Below are 21,277 nucleotides of genomic sequence, written 5' to 3'. Positions count from 1 at the left end.
GGGAGACCCTTATAGCATTCTTCTCCAAAACTATAACTGTTTTTCGTGTTTCGCACTAGATTTGAAACACTAGCCCTCGTCTTGTACAAAAGTACATATTTCGATCCATTTTTGTTAGGCGACACAAAAATCGCCCGAAAAGTCCAGATGAAATCGAGGAGAGGGAGACCATGAGAACATTCTTATCCAAAGTTTATAACTGTGTTCTGGGTTCCGCGTCAGATTTTAAACACTAGCCATCGTCTTGTTCGAAAATATGGATTTCGGTCCATTTTAGTCAGAAGGTACGAAAATCTCCTGAAAAGTCCAGATGAAATCGAGGAACGAGAGACCCTTATAACATTCTAGATTTTCGTACCACCTGACTAAAATGGACCGAAATTCTTATTTTTCCACAAGACATTGGCTAGTGTTTAAAATCTTACGTGGAACCCGAAATACAATTATAATATTTGGAGAAGAATAAAAATAGACCAAAAATCGTATTTTCGAACTAGATGATGGCTAGTGTTTGAAATCCGGATCTGAACCCGAAACTCAGTTATAAATTTTGGAGAAGAATGCTATAAGAGTCTCCCGGTCCTCGAATTCATCTGGACTTTTCGGCAATTTTCTTACCCCTCGACAAAATTGGACAAAAATATGTATTTTTAGACCAGACTTTTGTAGAGTTGAAATCTGGCGCGGAAACCGAAACACAGTTATAATTTTTGGAGAAGAATGCTATAAGGATCTCCCGGTCCTCAATTTCATCTGCACTTTTCAGGCGATTATTGTATCACCCACTAAAATGGACTGAAATCCATATTTTGGAACAACATGATGGCTAGTGTTTGAAATCTGACGCGGAACCCGAGACACAGTTATGAATTTAGAAGAAGAAGAATGCTATAAGGGTGTTTTAGCCCTCGATTTCATTTGGACTTTTCGGATGATTTTCGTACTCCTCAACAAAAATGGACCAAAATATGTATTTTCGGACCAGACAATGGCTAGTATTTGAAATTTGACTCGGAACCCAAAAAACTGTTATATATTTAAGAGAAGAATTCTATAAGGTCTCTCCGGTCCTTGATTTCATCTGGACTTTTTGGGCGATTTACGTACCGCCCGACTAAAAATGGACCGAAATCCATATTTTTGAACAAGACGATGGCTAGTATTTGATATTTGACGTGGAACACGGAACACAATTATAAACTTTGGATAAGAATGTTATAATGGTCTCCCTCTCCTCGATTTCATCTAGACTTTTCGGGCGATTTTCGTGCCACCTAACAAAAATGGATCGAAATTTGTATTTTAGGGCAAGACGAGGGCTAGTATTTGAAATCTGGTGCGGAACCCGAAACACAGTTATAAATTTTGGAGAAGAATGCTATAAGGGTCTTCCAGTCCTCGATTTCATCTTGACTTTTCGGGCAATTTTCGTACCACCTGACAAAAATGGACATAAATTCGTATTTTCGATCAAGACGATGGCTAGTGTTTGAAATCTGACGCGGAACCGGAAACACATCTATAAATTTAGGAGAAGAATGCTATCAGCGTCTCCTGGTCCTCGATTTCATCTGAACATTTCAGACGATTTTCGTACCATCCGACTAAAATGGACCGATATTCGTATAATTTATTTGATAATTATATTTTATAATATGTTATTATTATCTTCATTTAGAAGTTTGACTGCATCACGAATATAGTAATATCATATCACAAAATTGAGTTGTCAAGTAAATATGTAATTATTACTTAATGTGATAACTCTAATTTATTATATGTTATTATTATCTTCGTTTTAAATTAGAGTTGTCAAATAAAACGAAGATAATAACATGTAATAAATTAGAGTTGTCAAATAAAGTAATAATTACATATTTATTTGACAACTCTATTTTATTAAATGATATTACTATCTTCTTTATGCAGTCAACCTTTAAAATGAAGATAATAATAACATATAATAAATTAGAGTTGTCAAATAAAGTAATAATTACATATTTATTTGACAACTCTATTTTATTAAATGATATTACTATCTTCTTTATGCAGTCAACCTTTAAAATGAAGATAATAATAACATATAATAAATTAGAGTTGTCAAAAAAACTAATAATTACATATTTATTTGACAACTCTTTTTTATTAAATGATATTACTATCTTCTTTATGCAGTCAACCTTTAAAATGAAGATAATAATAACATATAATAAAATAGAATTATCAAATAAATTAATAAATACATATTTATTTGACAACTCTGTTTTATTATACGTTATTATTATCTTCGTTTTGTAATTGTCCTAATTAACGAAAATAATAATAACATCTAACAAAATTGAGTTGTAAAATTAATATGTAATTATTACTTTATTTGACAACTCTATTTTATTATATTTTATTATTATCTTCGTTATTTAGTAAAACTATAAAACGAATATAATAATAATATTTAGTAAAATAGAGTTGTCAAATAATTTAATAATTAAAAAGCATTTTTCTGCTAAATTTATAAATGTGTTTCGGGTCATATTTTGAACATTAGCCATCATTTGGTCTAAAAATACGAATTTCGTTCCATTTTTGTCGGGTGGTACGAAAATCGCCTGAAAAGTCCAGATGAGATCGAGGACTGAGAGACCCTTATAGCATTATTCTCTAAAATTTATAACCATGTTTCAGGTTCTGCGCCAGATTTCAAACACTAGCCATCATCTGGTCCGAAAATACAGATGTTGGTCCTTTTTTGTCGAGGGGTACGAAAGTCTCTCGAAAAGTCTAAATAAAATCGAGCAGTGGGAGCCCATTATAGCATTCTTCCCTTGAATTTATAACTTTGTTTCGGGTTCCGCACCAGATGAAATCGAGTGGTACAAATATCGTCCAAAAAATCCAGATGAAATCGAGGACCAGGAGTCTCTTATAGTATTATTCTCCAAAATATATAATTGTGTTTTGGGTTCCGCGCGAGATTTCAAACACTAACCATCGTTTTGTTTGAAGATACGAACTTCAGTCCATTTTAGTCGTGTGGTACGAAAATCGCTCGAAAAGTCTAGATGAAATCGAGGACCAGGAGACCTTTATAGCATTCATCACCGAAATTTATAACTGTTTTTCGGGATCCGCGTCAAATTTTAAAAACAATCGATCGTCTGGTCTGAAAATACGAATTTCGATTCATTTTTGTTGGGTGGTACGAAAATTGCCCAAAAAGTCCAAATGAAATTGAGGACCAGTAGACCCTTACAAAATTCTTCTTCTAAATTTATAACTGTGTTTCAGGTTTTGTGTCAGATTTCAAACACTAGCCATAGTCTTGTTCGAAAAAACGAATTTAGGTCCATTATAGTCAGGTGGTATAAAAATCGACTGAAAAGTCAAGATTTAATCGAGGGCAGGGAGACCCTTATAGGACTCTTCTCCAAAATTTATAATTGTGTTTCAGGTTCTGTGCCAGATTTAAAACACTCACCATCGTTTTATTCGAAAATATGAATATCGGTCCATTTTAGTCAGGTGGTACGAAAATCGACCGAAAAGTCTAGATAAAATCGAGCACTAGTTGACCCTTATAGCATTCTTCTCCAAAATTTAAAACTATGTTTCGGTTTCTACGTCGGAATTCAAACACTAGCCATCGTCTTGTTTGAAAATACGAATTTTGGTCCATTTTTGTCGATTGGTACGAAAATCTCCGGAAATGTTTAGATGGAATCGAGGAATGGGAGACCCTTAAAGCATTCTTCTTCAAAAATTTTAATTGTGTTTCGGGTTCTGCGTCAGATTTCAAACACTAACCATCGTCTGGTCCGAAAATACGGATTTCGGTCCATTTTGGTCTGATGGTAAGAAAATTTCCCAGAAAGTCTAGAACAAATTGAGGACCCAGAGACCCTTATAGCATTCTTCTCCAAAATTTATAATTGTGTTTCGGGTTCTGCGTCAGATTTCAAACACTAACCATCGTCTGGTCCGAAAATACGGATTTCGGTCCATTTTGGTCTGATGGTAAGAAAATTTCCCAGAAAGTCCAGAACAAATTGAGGACCCAGAGACCCTTATAGCATTCTTCTCCAAAATTTATAATTGTGTTTCGGGTTCCGCATCAGATTTTAAACACTAGCCATTGTCTTGTCCTAAAATACGGAATTCGGTCCATTTTTGTAGAGTGGTACGAAAATCCCCTGAAAAGTTCAGATGAAATCAAGGATCGGGAGACCGTTAAAACATTCTTCTCCTAAATTTATAACAGTGTTTCAGATTCTGCATCAGATTTCAAACACTAGCCATCATCTAGTCCTAATAATAGATTTCCGTCCATTTTTTTCGAGGGGTAAGAAAATTGCCCGAAAAGTTCAGATGAAATCGAGGACTTGGAGACTCTGATAGGATTCTTCTTCTAAATTTCAAACTGTGTTTTGGATTCCGCGTCAGATTTCAAAAATCAGCCATGGTCTTGTACAAAAATTAGGATTTCGGTCCATTTTAGTCGGGTAGTACGAAAATCGCCCGAAAATTCTAGATGAAATCGAGCACCGAGGGACCGTTTTAGCATTTTTCTTCTAAATTTATAACTGTGTTTCGGGTTCCGCGTCAGACTTCAAACACTTACAATCGTCTTGTTCGAAAATACGGATTTTGGTCCATTTTAGTCGGATAGTACGAAAGTAGCCAGAAAAGTCCAGAAAAATCTATGACCGAGAGACCCTTATATCATTTTTCTCCAAAATTTATAACTGTGTTTCGTGTTCAATGCTAGATTTCAAACACTAGCCATAGTTTGGTCCGAAAATACAGATTTTAATCCATTTTTGTCGAGGGGTATGAAAATCGCCGGTAAAGTCCAGATGAAATCGAGGACCGAGAGACCCTTATAGCATTCTTCTCCAAAATTTATAACTGTGTTTCGTGTTCAATGCTAGATTTCAAACACTAGCCATAGTTTGGTCCGAAAATACAGATTTTAATCCATTTTTGTCGAGGGGTATGAAAATCGCCGGTAAAGTCCAGATGAAATCGAGGACCGAGAGACCCTTATAGCATTCTTCTCCAAAATTTATAACTGTGTTTCGTGTTCAATGCTAGATTTCAAACACTAGCCATAGTTTGGTCCGAAAATACAGATTTTAATCCATTTTTGTCGAGGGGTATGAAAATCGCCGGTAAAGTCCAGATGAAATCGAGGACCGAGAGACCCTTATAGCATTCTTCTCCAAAATTTATAACTGTGTTTCGTGTTCAATGCTAGATTTCAAACACTAGCCATAGTTTGGTCCGAAAATACAGATTTTAATCCATTTTTGTCGAGGGGTATGAAAATCGCCGGTAAAGTCCAGATGAAATCGAGGACCGAGAGACCCTTATAGCATCTCCTAAATATATAACAGTGTTTCGGGTTCCGCGTTAGATATCAAACACTTGACATCGTCTAGTCCAAAAATACAGATTTCGTTCCATTTTTGTTAAGGTGTACGAAAATCGCCCGAAAAGTCCAGATGAAATCAAGGACCGAGACACCCTTATAGACTTCTTCTCCTAAATATATAATTCAATTTCGGGTTCCGCGTCAGATTTCAAACACTAGCAATTAACTTGTTCGAAAATAAAGATTTTGTTCCATTTTTTCTCGGGTGGAACGAAAATCACCAAAAAAGTCCAGATGCAATCGAGGACCTGGAGACCCTGATAGCATTCTTCTCCAAAATTTATTACTGGTTTTTAGATTCAGTGCCATATTTCAAACATTTGTCGTCGTCTGGTTTGAATATATAGATTTTGGTCCTTTTTGTCAGGGGGTAAGAAAATTGCCTGAAAAGTCTAGATGAAATCGAGGTCCGAGAGACCCTTATAGCATTCTTCTCGAAAATTTATAACTGTGTTCCAAGTTCTGTGTCGGATTTCAAACACTAGCCATTGTTTTGTTCAAAAATATGAATTTCAGTCCATTTTAGTCGGGTGGTACGAAAATCACCTGAAAATACCAGATGAAATCGAGGACTAGGAGACCCTTATAGAATTCTTCTCCTAAATTTATAAATATGTTTTAGATTCCATATAATACCACTAGTTTTGATACAAAATTTCTGATAAAAGCTTCACAACGTCAAATTTCAAACACTAGCCATAGTCTTGTTCGAAAATATAGATTTCTTTCAATTTTTGTCGGGTGGTACGAAAATCGAGAACCGGGAAACCCTTATAGCATTCTTCTCCTAAATATTTAACAGTATTTTAGGTTCCACATCAAATTTCAAACACTAGTCCTCTTCTGGTCTGAAAATACATATATTGGTCCATTTTTATCGAGGGGTACGAAATCGCCGGAAAAGTCCAGATGAAATCAAGGATCGAGACACTCTTATAGCATTATTCTCCTAAATTTTAACAGTGTTTCCGGTTTCGCGTCAGATTTCAAATACTATCCATCGTCTTGTTTGAAAATATGGATTTCGGTCCATTTTTGTCGAATGGTACGAAAATCGCCCTAAAAGTTCGGATGAAATCGAGGAACGGGAGACCCTTATAGCATTCTTCTCCTAAATATATAACAGTGTGTCGGGTTCCGCGTCAGATTTCAAACACTAGCCATCGTCTGGTAAGAAAATACAGATATTGGTCTATTTTTATTGAGGGGTACAAAAATTGCCAGAAAATTCCAGATAAAATCGAGGACCGAGAGACCCTTATAGCATTCTTCTTCTAAATTTATAAATGTGTTTCATGTTCCGCGTCAGATTTAAACCCTTAGCCATTATCTTGTTCGAAAATACGTATATCGGTCTATTTTAGTCGGGTGGCACGAAAATTGCCCTAAATGTCCAGATGAAGTCGAGGACCAGAAGACTCTTATAGCATTTTTCTCCTAAATTTACAATTGCCTTTCGGTTTCCGCGTCAGACTTCAAACACTAGACATGGTCTTATTCGAAAATACGGATTTCGATCTATTTTAGTCGTGTGGTGCGAAAAATGCCAGAGAGACCCTTATTTCATTCTTCATCTTAATATATAACGGTGTTTCGGGTTCCGCGTCAAATTTAAAACACTAGCAATCGTCAAGTTCAAAAATACCAATTTCGGTATATTTTTGTTGGGTGGTATGAAAATCGCCCAAAAAGTCCAAATGAAATCAAGGACCGAGTCACACTTATAGCATTCTTCTAAAAAATTATAACTGTGTTTCGGTTTCCTAGTCAGATTTCAAACACTAGCCAACGTCTGTTTTGAAAATAAAGATTTTGGTCCATTTTTTTCGAGGGGTACGAAACTCTCCCGAAACGTTTAGATGAAATCGAGGAACGAGGGTCCCTTATAACATTCTTCTTCTAAACTATAATTGTGTTTTAGTTTCTGCGTCAAATTTCAAGCACTAGCCATTATCTTGTTCGAAAATACGATTTTCGATCCATTTTAGTCGGGTGGTACAAAAATTGCTTGAGATGTCCAAATGAAATCGAGGACCAGGGGACTCTTATAACATTCTTCTCCAAAATTTATAACTATGTTTCGGGTTCGACGTCAGATTTCAAACACTATCCATCGTCGTGTTTGAAAATAGGGATTTCAGTCCTTTTTTGTCGAGTGGTACGAAAATTGCCCTAAAAGTCCAGATGAAATCGAGGACCGGGAAACCCTTATAGAATTCTTCTCCTAAATATATAACAGTGTTTTGAGTTCCGTACAGATTTCAAACACTAGCCATCGTCTGTTCCAGAAATACATATTTTGGTCCATTTTTGTAGAGTTATACGGAAAACGCCCGAAAAGTCCAGATGTTTCGAGTTCCGCATCAGATTTTAAACACTAGCCATCATTTTGTTCAAAAACATGGATATCGGTGCATTTTAGTCAGGTGTTACAAAAATCGCAGGAAATGTCTAGATGAAATCGAGGATCAAGAGACTTTTATAGCAGTCTTCTCCTAAATTTATAAATGTGTTTCTGGTTCTGCATCAGATTTCAAACACTAGCTATCGTATAGCACTCTTCTCCTAAATATATAACAGTGTTTCGGGTACCGCGTTAGATTTCAAACACTAACCATAATCTATTACAAAAATATAGATTTTTGTCCATTTTTGACGAAGGGTACGAAACCCGATCGAAAAGTCCAAATGAAACTGAGGACTGAGAGTCCCTTATAGCATTCTTCTTCTAAATTTATAACTGTGTTTCGGTTTCCGCATCTTATTTCAAACAATAGCCATCTTCTTGTTTGAAAACACTAGTTTCCGTCCATTTTAGTCGGGTGATACGAAAACAGCCCGAAAAGTCCAGATGAAATCGAGGACCAGGAGACTCTTATAGCATTCTTCTCCTAAATATATAATAGTGTTTCAGGTTCCACGTCATATTTTAAACATTAGCAATCGTCTAGTTTGGAAATACAGACTTTGGTCCATTTTTGTCGAGGGGTACGAAACTCGCCCAAAAGGTTCAAATGAAATCGAGGACCGAGAGTCCCTTATAACATTCTACTTCTAAATTTATAATTTTGTTTCGGTTTCCACGTCAGATTTCAAACACTAGCCATAATCTTGTTGGAAAATACGGATTACGATCCCTTTTAGTTAGGTGGTACAATAATCGCCCGAAATATCCAGATGAAATCGAGGACCGAGAGACCCTTATAGCATTCTTCTTCTAAATTTGTAATTGTGTTTCGGGTTCCGTGTTAGATTTCAAACACTAGCCATCATTTTTTTTAAAAACTCTATTTTAGTCGGGTGGTACGAAAATCGCCTGAAATGTCCAGATGAAATCGAGGACCAAGAATCTCTTATAGAGTTCTTCTCCTAAATTTATAAATGTGTTTCGGGTTCGGTTTCAGATTTCGAACACTAGCCATCATCTTTTTAGAAAATACGGATTTCGGTCCATTTTTATCGTGTAGTACGAAAATCGCCGAAAATTCGAAATGAAATCGAGTACCAAGAGACCCTCATAGCATTCTTTTCCTAAATCTATAACAGTTATTCGGGTTCCGCATCAGATTTCAAACACTAGCCATCATTTTTTTTAAAAAGACGGATATCGGTCCATTTTAGTCGGGTGGTACGAAACTCGACCGAAAAGTCTAGATTAAGTCGAGGACCAAGAGTCCCTTATAGCATTCTTCTTCCAAATTTATAACTGTGTTTCGGTTTCAGCGTTAGATTTCAAACAATAGCCATCATCTTGTTTGAAAATACGGATTTCGGTCAATTTTAGTCGGGTGGCACGAAAATCGCCCGAAAAGTCCAGATGAAATCGAGGATCGGGAGACCCTTATAACATTCTTCTCCTTAACATATAACAGTATTTCAGATCAGATTTCAAACACCAGCCATGGTATGATCAGAAAATACAGCTTTTGGTCTATTTTTGTCAAGGGGTACGAAATTCTCCTGAAAAGTCCAGAAGATATCGAGGACCGAAAGATCCTTATAGCATTGTTCTTCTACATTTGTAACTGTGTTTCTGGTTTCACGTCAGATTTTAAACACTAGCCGTCATCTTGGCTATTATTTGAAATCTGAAATCCAAAATCCGTATTTTCGAACAAGATGATGGCTATTGTCTGAAATCTGACGCGGAAACCGAAACACAGTTATAAATTTAGAATAAGAATGCTATAAGGGACTCTCTATCCTAGATTTCATCTAGACATTTCAGGCGAGTTTCGTACCCCTCGAAAAAAGGACCAAAATCTGTATTTTTGGACTAGTAGATGGCTAGTTTTGAAATCTGATGCATAACCAGAAACATTGTTATATATTTAGAAAAAGAATGCTATAAGGGTTTCTCGGTCCTCGATTTCATCTGGACTTTTCGGCGATTTTTGTACTACTCGACAAAAATGGACCAAAATCCGTATTTTTGAACAAGGTGATGGCTAGTGTTTGAATTCTGACGCTGAACCCAAAACACAGTTACAAATTTAAAAGAAGAATGCTACAAGGGTCTCTCGGTCCTCGATTTCATCTTGAATTTTCGAGCGTTTTTGGTATCCCTAAAAAAAATGGATCAAAATCTATATTTTTGTACTAGATGATGGATAGTGTTTAAAATCTTATGTGGAACTCGAAACACTGTTATATATTTAGGAGAAGAATTCTATAAGGGTCTTTTGGTCATCGATTTCATCCGGACTATTCGGCCGATTTTTGTACCACCCAACACAAATGGATCGAAATCCGTATTTTCGAACAAGACGATGGATAGTGTTTGAAATCTGACACAGAACCCGAAACACATTTATAAATTTAGGAGAAGAATGATATGTGAGTTTCTTGGTCCTCGATTTCATCTGGACATTTCGGGCGATTTTTGTACCACCCGACTAAAATGAATTAAAATCCATATTTTCGAATAAGATGATGGGTAGCGTCTGAAATCTGATGCGGAAACCGAAACACAATTATAAATATAGAAGAAGAATGCTATAAGAGACTCTGGGTCCTCGATTTCATCTGTACTTTTCGGGAATGTTTCATACCCCTCGACAAAAATGGACCAAAATCTATATTTTCAAACCAAACGAGGGCTAGTGTTTCATATCTGAGGTGGAACCTGAAACACAGTTATATATTTAGGAGAAGAATGTTAAATGGGTCTCTCAGTCCTTGATTTCATCTGGACTTTTCGGGCGATTTTCGTACCTCCTGACAAAAATAGACCGAAATTTATTTTTTTGAACCCGACGATGGTCAGTTTTTTAAATCTGACGTTGAACCCAAAATACTTTGATAAATTTAGGAGAAGAATGCAATAAGGGTTTCCCGGTCCTCGACTTCATTTGGACTTTTCAGGAGATTTTCGTACTGCCAAACATAAATGGACCGAAATCTATATTTTCAGACCAAACGATGGCTTGTATTAGAAATGTGACGCGGAACTCGAAACACTGTTATAAATTAAGGAGAGGAATGCTATAAGAGTCTCTAGGTCCTTGATTTCATCTGGACATTTATGGAGATTTTCATACCACCCGACTAAAATGGACAGATATCTGTATTTTCGAACAAGATGATGGCTAGTATTTGAAATCTGATGCGGAACTTGAAACACAGTTATAAATATAGAAGAAGAATGCTATAAGGGTATCTCGGTACTCGATTTCATCTAGACTTTTGGGGAGATTTTCGTACCACCCAACAAAAATGGACTGAAATTCATACTTTCCAACAACATGATGGATAGTGTTGGAAAACTGATGTGAAACCCGAAACACTATTATAAATTTAGGAGAAGAATGCTATTAGTGTCTCCTGGTCCTCGATTTCATCTGGACATTTCAGCTTATTTTCATACCACATGACTAAAATGGATCTAAATCCATATTTTTGGACTAGATGATGGCTAGTGTTTGAAATCTGACGAGGAACCCAAACAACTGTTATATATTTAGGAGCAAAATGCTATAAGGGTCTCTCGGTCCTCGATTTCATCTAGACTTTTCGGCAATTTTCGTACTACTGTACAAAAATGGACCGAAATCTGTATTTTCAAATCAGACGATGGATAGTGTTTGAAATCTACCTAGGAACCCGAAACACAATTATAAATTTAGGAGAAGAATACTATAAGAGACTCCTAGTCCTCGATTTCATCTGGTCATTTTAGGCGATTTTCGTACCACCCGACTAAAATGGACTGAAATTCGAATTTTCGAACAAGACGATGGCTAGTGTTTGAAATCTGATGCAGAGACCGAAATACAATCATAAATTTAGAAGAAGAATGCTATAAATGTCTCTCGGTCATCGATTTCATCTGGACCTTTTGGGCGATTTTCATAACGCAAGAAAAAAATTGACCAAAATCTGTATTTTGGGAATAGTCGATTACTAGTGTTTGAAATCCGGCGCGGAACCCGAAACACTGTTATATATTAAGGAGAAGAATGATATAAAGGTCGCTCGGTCCTCGATTTCGTCTGAACCTTTCGGGCTATTTCCGTACCACACGACAAAAATGGACCAATATCCGTATTTTGGAACAAGACGATGTCTAGTTTTGAAATATGACGCATATCGTGAAATTCCTTTTATATATTTAAGAGAAGAATGTTGTAAGGGTCTCTCGGTCCTCGATTTCATCTAGACTTTTCGGGCGATATTCGTATTACCCAACAAAAATGGACCAACATACGTATTTTCGAACATGATGATGGCTAGTTTTTGAAATCTGACGTGCAACCTGAAACACATTTATAAATTTAGAAGAAGCATGCTCGAAGGGTCTCTCAGTCCTCGATTTCAAATGGACTTTTCGGGCGATTTTCGTACCACACGACAAAAATGGACCGAAATCCATATTTTCGAACAAGACGATAGATAGTGTTTGAAATCTGACGCGGAACTTGAATCAGAGTTAAAAATTTAGGAGAACAATGCTATAAGAGTCTCCTGGTCCTCGATTTCATCTTGACATTTCGGGCGATTTTCCTGCCACCCGACTAAATTGAACCGAAATCCGTATTTTCAAACAAGATGATGGCTAGTGTTTGAAATTTGTAGCAGAACCCGAAACACAGTTTTAAATTTAGAAGAAAAATGCTATACGGGACTCTCGGTCCTCGATTTCATCTACACATTTCGGGCGAGTTTCGTACCCATCGAAAAAAGGGACCAAAATCTGTATTTTTGGACTAGAAGATGGCTAGTGTTTGGATTCTGATGCATAACCCGTAACATTGTTATATATTTAGGAAAAGAATGCTATAAGAGTCTCTAGGTCCTCGATTTCATCTGGAAATTTATGGAAATTTTCGTACCACCCGATAAAATTGGACCGATATCTGTCTTTACGAACAAGATGATGGCTAGTATTTGAAATCTGATAAGGAACTCGAAACACAGTTATAAATTTAGAAGAAGAATGCTATAAGGGTTTCTCGGTCCTCAATTTCATCTGGACTTTTGGGGAGATTTTCGTACCAACCAACAAAAATAGACCAAAAATAGCCCGAAACACAATTATAAATTTAGGAGAAGAATGCTATTAGAGTCTCATGGTCCTCGATTTCATTTGGACATTTCGGGTTATTTTCGTAGCACCCGACTAAAATGGATCTAAATCTATATTTTTGTAATAGACGATGGCTAGTGTTTGAAATTTGACGAGGAACCCAAACCACTGTTATATATTTAGGAGAAAAATGCTATAAGGGTGTCTCGGTCCTCGATTTCATCTGGACTTTTCGGAAATTTTCGTACTAGTCGACAAAAATATGTATTTTCAAACCAGACGATGGCTAGTGTTTGAAATCTTAAGCGGAACTTGAAACACTGTTATAGTTTAGGAGAAGAATGTTAAAAGGGTATCTCGGTTCGAAAATTTCATATGGACTTTTCAGGCGATTTTCATACCACCTTCTACAAAAATGGACCAAAATCTGTATTTTCGGACCAAACCATGGCTAGTGTTTGAAATCTGATATGGAACCTAAAACACTATTATTTATTTAGGAGAAGAATTCTATATGGGTCTCCCGGTCCTTAATTTTCGTACTACACGACAATAATTGACCTAAATCCGTATTTTCGAACAAGACGATGGATAGTGTTTGAAATCTGACCCGGAACCCAAAACACAATTATAAATTTAGGAAAAGAATGCTATAAGAGACTCCTGGTCCTCGATTTCATCTGGACATTTTTGGCGATTTTCGTACCACCAGACTAAAATGGACAGAAATCCGTATTTTTAAACAAGACGATGGCTAGTGTTTGAAATCTGATGCGGAAACTGAAATACAATCATAAATTTAGAAGCAGAATGGTATAAATGTCTCTCGGTCATCGATTTCATCTGGACATTTTGGGCTATTTTCATAACGCTGGACAAAAAGTGACCAAAATCTGTATTTTCGGAATAGACGATTACTAGTGTTTGCAATCTGGCGCGGAACCCGAAACACTGTTATATATTAAGGAGAAGAATGATATAAAGGTCGCTCGGTCCTCGATTTCGTCTGAACCTTTCGGGCTATTTTCGTACCACACGACAAAAATGGACCGATATTCGTATTTTGGAACAAGACGATGTCTAGTGTTTGAAATCTGACGCATAACGCGAAATTCCTTTTATATATTTAAGAGAAGAATGTTGTAAGGGTCTCTCGGTCCTCGATTTCATCTGGATTTTTTTGGCGATTTTCGTACTACCCGACAAAAATGGACTGATATACGTATTTTCGAACAACACGATGGATAGTGTTTGAAATCTGACGTGCAACCCGAAACACAGCTATAAATTTAGAAGAAGAATGCTATAAGAGTCTCATGGTCCTCGATTTCTTCTGGACATTTCGGGAGATTTTCGTGCCACCCGACGAAATTGGACCGAAATCCGTATTTTCAAACAAGATGATGGCTAGTGTTTGAAATCTGAAGCGGAACCAGAAACACAATTATAAATTTAGAAGAAGAATGTTGTAAGGGACTCTCGGTCTTCAATTTCATCTAGACTTTTCGGGCGAGTCTCGTACCCCTCGACAAACATTGACCAAAATATGTATTTTCGGACCAGACGATGGCTAGTGTCAGAAGTCTAACGCGGATCCCAAAACACAGTGATATATTAAGGAGAAGAATGCTTTAAGGGTTTCCCGGTCCTCGATTATATTTGGACTTTTGTATCGTATTTGTAATACCCGACAAAAATGGACCGAAATCTGTATTTTCGGACCAGGAGAGGGAAAGTGTTTGAAATTTGACGCGGAACCTAAAATAATGTTATAAATTTACGAGAAGAATGCTATAAGGGTTTCCCGGTCCTCAATTTTATCTATAGACTTTTTGGGCAATTTTCCGAGAAGAATGTTATAAATTTAGGAGAAGAATGCTGTAAGGGTCTCCTGGTCCTCGATTTCATCTGGACTTTTCGGGGGATTTTCGAACCACCCTACAAAAATGGACCGAAATTTGTATTTTCGCACCAAACAATGGCTAGTGTTTGAAATATGAAGCAGAACCCGATGCACAATTATAAATTTTGGAGAAGAATCCTACTAGGGTTTCCCGGTCCTAGATTTCATCTGGTCTTTTCGAGCGATTTTCGTACCACCCGACTAAAATAGACCAAAATTTGTTTTTTCGAACAAAACGATGGTTAATGTTTGAAATCTAGCGCGGAACCCGTAACATAGTTATAAATTTTGGAGAAGAATGCTATAAGGGTCTCCCAGTCTTCAATTTCATTTGGACTTTTTGGGCAATTTTCATACCACCTAACTAAAATGGACTGAAATTCATATTCTCAAACAAGACTATTACTAGTGTATGAAATCTGACGCGGAACCTGAAATACAGTTATAAATTTAGAAGAAGAATGCTATAAGTGTCTCCCTATCCTCGATTTCATCTGGACTTTTTGGGCGATTTACGAACCATCCAACAAAAATGAACCGAAATTCGTATTTTCAAACCAGACGATGGCTATTGTTTAAAATATGGAACGGAGCCCGAAAAACAGATATAAATTTTGGAGAAGAATGCTATAAGGGTCTCATAGTCCTCGATTTCATCTAGACTTTTCCGGCCATTTTCCTACCACCTGACTAAAACGGACCTAAATTCGTATCTTCAAACAAAACGATGATTAGTGTTTAAATCTGGTGCGGAACTCGAAAAAGAATTATAAATTTTCGAGAAGTATGCTATAAGGGTCTCCAGGTCCTCGATTTCATCTAGATTTTTTGGACGATTTTCGTACCACCTAACTAAAATGGACCAAAATCTGTATTTTTGAACAAAATGATGGTTTGTGCTTGGAAACTGACACGGAACCCGAAACACAGTTATAAATTTTGGAGAAAAATGCTATAAGGGTCTCCCGTAAACATGACAAAAATGGACCGAAATTCATATTTTGGAACAAGGAATGGATAGTGTTTGAAATATAACGCGGAACCCGGATCACATTTATAAATTTAGGAGAAAAATGCTTTAAGAGTCTCCTGGTCCTCGATTTCATCTAGACTTTTCGGGGTATTTTCGTCAAAGAAGATGGCTAGTGATTGAAATCTGGCGCGGAACCCGAAAGAAAGTTATAAATTTTGAGGAAGAATGCTATAACGGTCTCTCGGTCTTCGATTTCATCGGGACTTTTCGAGCGATTTTTGTACCACCCGACTAAAATGCACTGAAATCCGTATTTTCGAACAAGACGATGGCTAGTGTTTGAAATCAGACGCGGAATCTGAAACGAAGATAATAATAACATAAAATAAAATAGAGTTGTCATATAAATATGTATTTATTACATTATTTGACAACTCTATTTTATTATATGTTATTATTATCTTTGTTATCAAGTAAAACTATAAAATAAAGATAATAATAACATATAATAAATTAGAGTTGTCAAATAAAGTAATAATTACATATTTTTTTGACAACTCTAAATGATATTACTATCTTCGTTATGCAGTCAAACCTTAAAATGAAGAAAATATTAATATATGATAAAATAAAATTATCAAATAAATTATTAATTACATATTTATTTGACAACTCTGTTTTATTTTACGTTATTATTATCTTCATTTTGTAGTTGTACTAAATAACGAAAATAATAATACAGATGTTGGTCCAATTTTGTTGAGGGTATCGAAAGTCTTTTGAAAAGTCCAAATGAAATCAATGACCGTGAGACCATTATAGCTTACTTCTCCAGAATTAATTACTGGTTTTTAGGTTATGCGCTAGATTTCTAACACTTGCCATCGTCTGGTCCAAAAATATAAATTTCAGTCCTTTTTTATCGAAGGGTAAGAAAATAGCCTGCAAAGTCCAGATGAAATTGAGGACCGAGAGACCCTTATAGCATTCTTCTCCAAAATTTATAACTGTGTTCCGAGTTCCGTGTCAGATTTCAAACACTAACCATCGTTTTGTTTGAAAATACAGATTTTGGTTCATTTTAGTAGGGTGGTACGAAAATCGTCCAAAAAGTCCAGATGAAATCGAGAACCGGGAGACCTTTATAACATTCCTCTCCAAAATTTATAATTGTGTTTTAGATTCCGCGACCGATTTCAAATACTAACCAGGAGACCCTTATAGTATTCTTCTCCAAAATTTATAACTGTTTTTCGGGCTCAGTACCTGATTTTAAACACTAGTCATCGTCTGGTTCGAAAATACGAATTTCGGTCCATTTTTGTTGGGTGGTACGAAAATTGCCCAAAAAGTCCATATGAAATCGATGACCGGGAGACCTTTATAGCATTCTTGTTCTAAATTTATAATTGTGTTTCAGGTTCCGCGTCAGATTTCAAACACTAGCCGTAGTCTTGTTCAAAAATACAAATTTCGGTCCATTTTAGTTAGGTGGTATGAAAATCGCCCAAAACGTCCAGATGAAATCGAAGACCGGCAGACCCTTATAGCATTCTTCTCCAAAATTTATAACTGTGTTTTGGGTTTCGCGCCAGATTTCAAACACTAACCATCGTTTTGTTCGAATATACGAATTTCGGTCCATTTTAGTCGGGTGGTACGAAAATCGCTCGAAAAGTGTAGATGAAATCTAGGACCGAGAGACCCTTATAGCATTCTTCTTCTAAATTTATAACTGTATTTCTGGTTCCGCGTCGAATTTCAAACACTAGCCATCGTTTTTTTCGAAAATACGAATTCCAGTCCATTTTAGAGGGGTGGGACGGAAATCGCCTGAAAAGTCTAGATGAAATCTAGGACCAGGAGACCCTTATATCATTCTTCTAAAATATTTATAACTGTGTTTCATGTTTCGCGCTAGATTTCAAACACTAGCCATTGTCTGGTCTGAAAATACGAATTTCGGTCCATTCTTGACGGGAGGTACAAAAATCTCCCTAAAAGACCAAATGAAATCGAGGACCAAGAAACCCTTATAGAATTCTTCTCCTAAATTTATAACTTAGTTTCGAAAATACGGATTTCGGTCCACTTTTGTCAAGTGTTACGAAAATCGCCTGAAATGTCCCGATTAAATCCAAGATTTAGAGACTCTTATAGCATTCTTCTCTAAAATTTATAACTATGTTTCAGGTTCCATGCCAGATTTCAAACACTATTCATCGTCTGGTCCGAAAATATAGATGTCGGTCCATTTTTGTTGAGGGGTACAAAAGTTTCCCGAAAAATCCAAATGAAATCGAGGACCGTGAGACCATTATAGCATTCTTCTCCAAAATTAATTACCTGTTTTTCTTGTTCCGCGCTAGTTTTCAAACACTAGCCATTGTCTGGTCTGAAAATACGAATTTCGGTCCATTCTTGACGGGAGGTACAAAAATCTCCCTAAAAGACCAAATGAAATCGAGGACCAAGAAACCCTTATAGAATTCTTCTCCTAAATTTATAACTTAGTTTCGAAAATACGGATTTCGGTCCACTTTTGTCAAGTGTTACGAAAATCGCCTGAAATGTCCCGATTAAATCCAAGATTTAGAGACTCTTATAGCATTCTTCTCTAAAATTTATAACTATGTTTCAGGTTCCATGCCAGATTTCAAACACTATTCATCGTCTGGTCCGAAAATATAGATGTCGGTCCATTTTTGTTGAGGGGTACAAAAGTTTCCCGAAAAATCCAAATGAAATCGAGGACCGTGAGACCATTATAGCATTCTTCTCCAAAATTAATTATTGGTTTTTTAGTTCAGCGCCAGATTTCAAACACTTGCCATCGTTTGGACCGAAAATCGCCAGCCATCGTTTTAGATTCCGGGTCACATTTTTGTCGAGGGGTACGAAAATCGCCCCAAAAGTCCAAATGAAATCGACGACCGAGAGACCCTTATAGAATTTTTCTTCTAAATTTATAATTGTATTTCGGGTTCCATGTAAAATTTCAAAAACTAGCCATCGTCTAGATCGAAAATACGAATTTCGGTCCATTTTTGTCGTGTGGTACGAAAATCGCCTGAAAAGACCAGATGAAATCGAGGACCAGGTGACCATTATAGCATTCTTCTCCTAAATTTACTGAGTTTCGGGGTATGCCTTAGATTTAAAACACTAGCAATTGTCTTCTTCAAAAATACAGATTTCAGTCCATTTTTGTCGGCTGGTATGAAAATTGCCCGAAAAGTTTAGATAAAATCGAGGACCGGGAGACCCTTATAGCATTTTTCTCCTAAATTTATGACTGTGTTTCGGGATCCGTGTCAAATTTCAAACACTAGTAATAATGTTGTTCGAAAATACGGATTTCGGTCCATTTTTGGTTGGGTGGTAAGAAAATCACCCAAAAAGTCCAGATGAAACCAAGGACCGGGAGGCCTTGATTGCCTTGATCATATTTCAAACACTAGCCATCGTCTGGTCCGAAAAGATAGATTTGGATCCTTTTTTGTCGAGGGGTAAGACACCCTTATACCATCGTCGAGGACCAAGACACGCTTATAGCATTCGGGTTCCGCCTCAGATTTAAAACACTTGCCATCGTCGAGGTCCAAGATACCCTTATAGCATTCTTCTCATAAATTGATTTCCGTGTCAGATTTCAAACACTAGGCATCGTTTGGTCCGGAAATAAAAAATTTGGTCCATTTTTGTTGAGGGGTACGAAAATCGCCCGAAATGTCCAGATGAAATCGACGACCGAGAGACCCTTATAGCATTCTTCTTCTAAATTTATAACTATATTACGGGTTCCGTGTCAAATTTCAAACACTAGCCATCGTCTAGTCCAAAAATATGGATTTCAATCAATTTTAGTCTAGTGGTATGAAAATTGCCCGAAAGGTCCAGATAAAATTGAGGACCGGGAAACCCTTATAGCATTATTCTTCTAAATTTATAACTGTGTTTCGGGTTCTGCGTCATATTTCAAACACTAACGATCTTCTTGTTCGAAAATACGGATTTCGATAAATTTTAATCGAGTGGTACAAAAATCGCCTGAAAAGTCTAGATGAAATCGAGGACCGGGATACCCTTATATCATTCTTCTCCAAAATTTATAACTGTGTTTCGGGTTCCACGTCAGATTTCACACACTAGCCATAATCTTTTTAAAAAATATGGATTTCGGTCCAATTTAGTTGGATCGGATGAAAATCGCCCGAAAAGTCCAAATGAAATTGAGGACCGGGAGAACCTTGTAGCATTCTTCTCCAAAATTTATAATTGTGTTCGGAGTTCCACACTAGATTTCAACCACTAGCCAAAGTCTGCTTTGAAAATACAGACTTTAGACCATTTTTGTCGAGGGGTACGAAAATAGCCTGAAAAGACCAGATGAAATCGAGGACCGAGAGACCCTTATAGCATTCTTTTCCAAAATTTATAAATGTGTTCAGGTTTCGCGCCAGATTTCAAACAATAGCCATCGTCTTGTCCGAAAAGACGAATTTCGGTCCATTTTTTTGGGTGGTACGAAAATCGCCCGAAAAGACCAGATGAAATCAAGGAGCAGGAGACCCTTATAACATTCTTCTCCTAAATTTATAACTGAGTTTCAAATATACAAATTCTGGTCCATTTTTTGTCTGGTAATACGCAAAACACCTGAAAAGTCTAGATGAAATCGAGGACCGGGAGATTCTAATAGAAGTCTTCTCCAAAATTTATTACTGGTTTTTAGGTTCTGCGCCCGATTTCAAACACTTGCCATCGTCTGGTCCAAAAATATAGATTTTTGTCCTTTTTTGTTGAGGGGTAAGAAAACCGCCTTAAAATTCCAGGTGAAATTGAGGACCAAGAGACTCTTACAGCATTCTTCTCCTACATTTCGAACTGTGTTTCGGGCTCAGATTCAGATTTCAAACACTAGCCATCTTCTTGTTCAAAAATACGGATTTCGGTTTAATTTAGTCGGGTGGTTCGAAAATTGCCCGAAATGTCCAGATGAAATCGAGGGCCAGGAGACTCTTATAGCATTCTTCTCCTAAATTTATAATTGTATTTCAGGTTCCGCGTTAGATTTCAAACACTATCCATCGTCTTGTTCGAAAATACGGATTTCGGTCCATTTTTGTCTTGTGGTATGAAAATCGCCCGAAAGGTCTTGATGAAATTGAGGACAGGGAGACCCTTATAGCATTCTTCTCCTAAATATATAAAAGTGTTTCAGGTTTCGTCTCAGATTTCAAACATTAGCCATTGTCTTGTCAGAAAATACAGATATTGGTCCATTTATGTCGAGGGGTACGAAAATCGCCTGAAAAGTCTAGATGAAATCGAGGACCGAGAGACCATTATAGCATTCTTCTTCTAAATTTATAAATGTGTGTAACGTTTCACATCAGATTTCAAACACTATTCATCATCATGTTTGAAAATACGTATATCGGTCCA

Source organism: Cicer arietinum, chromosome 5 (genome assembly GCF_000331145.2).
Source record: "Cicer arietinum cultivar CDC Frontier isolate Library 1 chromosome 5, Cicar.CDCFrontier_v2.0, whole genome shotgun sequence".
NCBI lineage: Eukaryota > Viridiplantae > Streptophyta > Magnoliopsida > Fabales > Fabaceae > Cicer > Cicer arietinum.
Note: the sequence above shows the minus strand (reverse complement) of the source record.